General features: G+C 43.8%; 1 protein-coding gene across 3 annotated transcripts in view; it reads left to right on the forward strand.

Moving 5' to 3' along the window:
• The first annotated feature begins 4,112 nt into the window (after positions 1–4,112).
• Positions 4,113–6,747, forward strand: part of dnase1l4.1 (deoxyribonuclease 1 like 4, tandem duplicate 1) — a 35,384-nt gene continuing 32,749 nt past the window's right edge. Inside the window, exons 1-2 of one of the 3 annotated variants that reach the window (XM_043708573.1) lie at positions 4,113–4,152; positions 4,820–4,885. The gene's annotated coding sequence lies outside the window, so the exon portion shown is untranslated. Of the gene's footprint in view, positions 4,171–4,743; positions 4,886–6,747 lie in introns of those variants that run through there. The other 2 variants (XM_043708574.1, XM_043708572.1) reach the window with 2 other exon arrangements.

Raw genomic sequence — 6,747 nt, forward strand, 5'->3', positions numbered from 1 at the left:
AGATATATTTATCGGTTTATTGAACCTGGACTTTTCCTCTAGTTTTTTGTTTACTCTTCCCCAGAGACTTCATGGCTGTGGATGGTTGGTAGGAGGTGTGGGTGGTAGGCAGTATCTAGTCATGAAGTTCCAGCTACCATGTTGTGGAAACAGTCCAATGGACCATCTGGTTGCTAAACTAGCAGAAGTTGTGCTGAGAAATTTTGCAAGAAATACTGTACAAAACTACACTCTGGCACTTTCTTTTCCATTTGAAATAATGTGCTAATTCATTTCCATGAGTCTATCATTCAGCACTGTTGTTCTGTCATAGAGTCATAGAGATGTAGAGCATGGAAACAGACCCTTCAGTCCAACCCGTCCATGCTGACCAGATATCCCAACCCAATCAAGTCCCACCTGCCAGCACCCAGCCCATATCCCTCCAAACCCTTCCTATTCATATACCCATCCAAATGCCTTTTAAAGTTTGCAATTGTACCAGCCTCCACCACTTCCTCTGGCAGCTCATTCCATACACGTACCACCCTCTGTGAGATGTATAGCACGGAAACAGACCCTTCAGTCCAACTCGTCCATGCCAACCAGATATCCTAAACTAATCTAGTCCGAGCACTAGGCCCATATCCCTCTAAACACTTCCTATTCATATACCCATCCAAATGCCTTTTAAATGTTGCACCACTTCCTCTGGCAGCCCATTCCATACACTCACCACTTTCTGTGTGAAAAGCCATGGGATTAGCTTCCACACAACATGGGTCTGTGAAAGCAAGTGATGTGGTTGCATGATTTGTTGAATCTCATGTGTAACTACGATACCTGCTCAGTGTACCTTTGGATTAGGACTTAATCTATGAACACAGAGCTCTGAGGTAAAGCTCCCATTTCAGCAATATCCTACAGCTCTCATGATAAAATCTGATTTTGAGCAGCAGATATTTCCTTCTCTGAGCTCGTCGAGCTTCCCTTGCTTCCAGCAGCTTTCATTCATCATATCACATGACTGTGTTTCATGGGTGAGATAGAAAATGCATCGGGTCTTCATAAGCTCTCAGGCATTCATATGGCTTTCTTTACTGCATTAGTTAGCGTTAACCAACCTTCCAGGAATTAAAAGACCATAAGATGTTGGACCATTAAGTCTGCTCTGCCATTCAATGAGATCATCGCTGACCTGATAATCCTCAACTCTGCTTTCCCACCTTTTCCACTGCAACCCGCTCGGATCAAAAATCCTTTTGTTTCAACCTTGAAGACCCAACCTTTTCAACACTCTGTGGTAAAGAATTTCACAGGCTGACTACCCTCTGAGAGAAGAAATTCCTGCTTATCTCTGTCTTAAATGGTCGACTCCTTACTTTAAGTTTATGCCTCTGGCCCTGCTCTCTCCCACAAGAGGAAACCGTCTCTCCACATCTAGCTTGTCAAGTACGGAAAGAAGCTTGTATGTTGCAGTAGGGCTGCCTCTTATTCTTCAAACTGCAAGGTGTACAGGCCTATTCTACTCAACTTTACTCAACGAAGACAATCCCTTCATCCTAGCATTAACCTTGTCTGAGCTGCCTCCAGTAAGGCCTGGGTTCAGATCCCACCTGCTCCAGAAGTAACAACACCTCTGAACAGGTTGATTAGAAAATAACTGTATCGCTCCTTTGAAAGGAGACTGACAATGTTAACAGTCTGCCAGCTGTGGTCTGATCACTGCCTTGTACAGTTTTAGCACCTCAGTTTTATGAACCTCCTTATTTTTATTGTATTTTTATCCCGAATATTAACAATTCAAACTGAGCTGGTGTTTATGAACCAATGAACATGCTTCAATCCTGGTTGTGACTAATAACAAAGTCCAACTCCTACTGTTCTGTATGAACTCGCTGGTGATTCAGCAGGAGGACTTTCCAAGTGAATCCCTCTCCCCACCATGAACTCGCTGCTGTACTGTGAGATGGGATGATTGCTTGAACCCAATCCCACAGTAGGTGCATCTGAAAGGTCTCTCTCGATGGACCAGGTCTGAAGGGGCACGATGTATAAAGATCTGGGCAACGGGGGAGAAAAACGCACCAAACGCCACCCTCATCCTTTGTGTGTGGCTGCATCAAACTGTGCGTGGATCCCTGGTACACGAACACCAAGTGTCACTACATGCTGATGTTCTACCTGTCCCTGGTGTTGGCGAAGGATGGGCCTGGCCTCGCTGCCACGGAACGCTCCAAGTAGTTGGACCATTCCATATCACCTGTCCTTCATGGAGAAATTTATGAAAAGAAACGCCTTTGACCACAAGTCATCAGGAAGTGGTCAGCACGTAGTGTCCTTGAGACCCTTCAGGAAAAGGAGAGGGTGGATCCTGTTGAGCGGTTCCCTGTGCAGACTGTCAAAGTCATTTCACAGAATGCCTCATCGCCAGAACCTTCCAACAAGCACCAAGATATGGCTTGCCTGGTGGTGAGAAGGGCTCTGTTGGTGAAATCCTGTATGCACGCTTGGACTCTTGTCTCACCGCATGCTGCCCTCAAAGTGGCTGTGGAGTGGACGAGACTGTCACACACCTCCTTCTGGAATGTGCCTAAACAAAGGAAGTCTGGAGAGGAATGCAGTGGTGTTTGTTGAGGTTTGTCCCGAGCAGCTCCGTGACGCTAGACTCCGTGCTCTACGGTCTGTTCCCCGGGACGCACACCAAGATGATCATCAACTGGAGGATCATCAACTCGGTGGGAGACACTCTTTGGTCTGTCTGAAACCTGTTGATCTTCCAGCTGAAGGAGTTGACTCGACTGAATGTTGCAGACTGGCACATTCCAAAGTCCAGGACTATGTGCTGAAGCTTGGGGCAGCTGCCAACAAGGCGCGGTGGGGAAAGACCACTGTGTAATGTCTGCCTGCCAAAGAAGAACAGGGGGCCCACTCAGTATCTGAGCTCCGCTGATGCCTCAGCTAAACATCTGGATGGTCAATGTACAGACTTGCATATACAAATAATTCAGTCTGAACTGTGTATGCGAAGAAATGCAATGTATACATAAGAATGGCACCACTAATTGTACAGCAATCAAAATATTTTTATGAATAATTTATATTTTTGAAATAAAAAAAGTGAACACTTCCTTTGCCTTCTTTCTTACTTGTTGAACGTGTATATTAACTTGCTGTGACAGATGCAGAAGGACTCCCAGATCCCTTTCTCCTTTTATATGATATTCAAAAGGTGAATTTTCCCTGCATGGTTGCACATTACCCTTGAGAACAATCACAGTGGCTTAAAATAAATGTGTTTTTAAACCCTTTTGTAGCGGCAGGAGAATGGTCATTTAAAATAAAGGGCAAAGTGGATTAGAAAAAGTCTTTATAGTTACCAATTAGTGTGCAAAGGCATTGGGCCGTGAGATTAACCATGTTGAACAGCCATGAGCAAGAGAGTGGAAAGCAGATATATGGAAGGCAGACACATGAGGAATGTGTGTAACCAGATTCATCAAGCCCTACTTGGGATGCATTGTTGCTTCTTGACGTTTTAGTGCTTCACTGTAGACTTTCCCCTGTCCCTTTAAGACTCAGTTAATGCAACCTTTGCTCATTATCATGCAAGAGTCACTTATTGCACTCCACCAAAGTAGCTATATGCTTCCCTTCATGATCTAAATAAGTAGAATTCACTGCCTTTCGCTTGCCAGATGACACTGTAACATTAAACGTTATCAATTTTTATTGCAGAATGAACTTTAGCAACAAACACCACATGCAACCAGAATAAGTAAACTATTTAACATTAAACAAATACATAAATGAAAGACTGGCCGATTTCTTCAATGGATTCTGGATCAGTGGTGCTGGAAGAGCACAGCAATTCAGGCAGCATCCGAGGACAGGCAAAATCGATGTTTCGGGCAAAAGCCCTTCATCAGGAAAGCAGAGTTTGAGTTCTCGTTGACGTTATCCAGTACAGGTGTTAACCAAGCTCACTGGGTTGTACATTCACCTGAATTGGAAGTTTGTCAGTTCAAGTGGGAAACGCAAATTTGGGCAGGGCTTATACAATTAAGGATATGATTCTGGGGTGTGTTGCTGAACAAAGAGACCTTGGAGTGCAGGTTCATAGTTCCTTGCAAGTGGAGGCACGGGCAGACAGGATAGTGAAGAAGGTGTTTGGTACGCTTGTCTTTATCGGTCAGTGCATTGAGTATAGGAGTTGGAAGGTCATGTTGTGGCTGTACAGGACATTAGTTAGGCCAAAGTGCCAAGAACCTGGGTTCAATTCCCACCTCGGGTGACTCTCTGTGTGGAGTTTGCACATTCTCCCCCTGTGTCTGTGTGGGTTTCCTTCGGGTGCTCCGGTGTCCTCCCACAATCCAAAGATGTGCAGGTTAGGTGAATTGGCCATGCTAAACTGCCCATAGCAATTTATGTGTGGATTAGTGCTTAGTCTGGGGTAAATGTCAGGGAATGGGTCTGGGTGGGTTATGTTCGGAGGGTCGGTGTGGACTTCTTGGGCCAAAGGGCCTGTTCCCACACTGTATGATTATATGATTTAAAAGGAACCTAAGGGACAACTTTTTCACACAGAGGGTGGTGTGTGTGTATGGAATGAGCTGCCAGAGGAAGTGGTGGAGGCTGGTACAACTACAATATTTAAAAGGCACTTGGATAGGTATATGAAAAGGAAGGGTTTGGAGGGTTATGGGCCAAATGCTGGCAAATGGAACAAGATTTATTTAAGATGTCTGGTCAGCATAGACAAGTTGGACTGAAGGGTCTGTTTCCATGCCGTACATCTCCAAGACTCTGTAACTCTGTGACTCTCTAACTCACCAAGCAGGTTTTTCAACTTATGTTCAAACTCTGCACAGACTACAAGTGCCACAGCAGATTCTGCTTGAATCAGGTAAAGAACTCTTTTGTTTATTTACTTGCTTAAAGCTTTAGCATGAGTAGGAATGTCAAAAAAACTATGCATAAATGAAAGTAGAGATTACCTAAATATTTTCAGGAATATGAAACTTTGAAAAGAGCAATTCCAGAAAACTTAACTTTCTTGGGGAATTGTTGAAAAGTGAGTGTCTTACAAAGGTTCTTACAAAAGAAAAAAGTTTTGCTTCTGCAGTTATTATGAGAATCAGCGTTACTGTAATTTTTAAGTCAGATTAAAGGAATCTGCACGGTCTCGGCAAAATCACGATTTGCAAAATTGCAAAGAACTTAACAATGCAAAGCTATTAAAGCAATTGTAGCTTGGAGCTATTTCCACCTTTTGACAAATGGATCGCAGATTTTGAGGTGGTTTTATTTCAGATGGAGAGGAAATATATGAACTTGTATAACTGAAATCCAAGCTGAAACTTGAAACTGATAGAAAAAATTTACTTTGACACTGATGACATGATAATTTTCAGAATTGGGGTAAGATTTCATTAAGCCTGGCTGGCTTGGACCTACAACACAGTGATAGTTATGACATAAAGACAGAAAATACAGGAGAAACTCAGCAGGTTTGGTAGCATCTGTAGAAGAATAGAACTAATATTATGTTATTATATTATATAGTAAATATATACATATTCCATGACATGAAATTGTCTTGAAAGCCTTTCGAATGATTTTAAAAACAAACCAGAAAATCAAAGGCTTGTGGTATGTGATGGGGCCAGGAAGAGGGAAACAGATGAAAATGTGAAACACTAAGGAATGCGGTAACATGTTTGCGAAACATCAGAAAATGTAGCAAGATAATATCTATTGAACACTTCGCCTGCTGTCTCTAATCAGTAGTTGTCAAGCCAAGCAGGGTGCAGCAAAGAGGAAAGTGAAAGACTGGTCAGGGGTTCATTTCTGAAGAAAGACCCATGAAACCAAATTTATTTTGTGGAAAAAACACAACTAGGGCGGCACGGTGGCACAGTGGTTAGCACTGCTGCCTCACAGCTCCAGAGACCTGGGTTCAATTCCCGCCTCAGGCGACTGACTGTGTGGAGTTTGCACATTCTTCCCGTGTCTGCATGGGTTTCCTCCGGGTGCTCTGGTTTCCTCCCAGAGTCCAAAGATGTGCAGGTCAGGTGAATTGGCCATGCTAAATTGCCCATAGTGTTAGGTAAAGGGTAAATGTAGGGGGTATGAGTGGGTTGCGCTTCAGCGGGGCGGTGTCGACTTGTTGGGCCGAAGGGCCTGTTTCCACACTGTAAGTAATCTAATCTAATCTAAAAAAAATGCTTTTAAGAATGGCTGTCTAACTCAGACAAAGTTAATATATATGGGTAAAGTTGGCATTGTCCCAGAGGACCATCGGGACGATTAACTGGAATCTCTTTAACTGCAAGATCGCTGTAGTGATTGTAGTGCGGTTAGCCAGGTAGCTGACATCATAGGAACTGAAAGGACTGCCGATGCTGTAAACCAGAAACAAAAATAATAATTGCTGGAAAAGGTCAGCGGGTCTGGCAACATCTGTGGAGAGAAATCAGGGTTAACGTGCAGGAGGGTTTCCTGACACAATATGTAGATAGGCCAACAAGAGGTGAGGCCATACTGGATTTGGTTCTGGGTAACGAACCAGGCCAGGTGTTAGAATTAGAGGTAGGTGAACACTTTGGGGACAGTGACCACAATTCGGTGACTTTTACTCTAGTGATGGAGAGGGATGAGTGTGCACTGCAGGGCAAGAGCTATAACTAGGGGCAGGGAAATTATGATGCGGTGAGGCACGACTTAGGATGCGTGGCTTGGAAAAGTAGGCTTCAAGAGAAGGGCGCA

This window comes from Chiloscyllium plagiosum, chromosome 18 (assembly GCF_004010195.1).
Source record: "Chiloscyllium plagiosum isolate BGI_BamShark_2017 chromosome 18, ASM401019v2, whole genome shotgun sequence".
NCBI classification, from domain to species: domain Eukaryota; kingdom Metazoa; phylum Chordata; class Chondrichthyes; order Orectolobiformes; family Hemiscylliidae; genus Chiloscyllium; species Chiloscyllium plagiosum.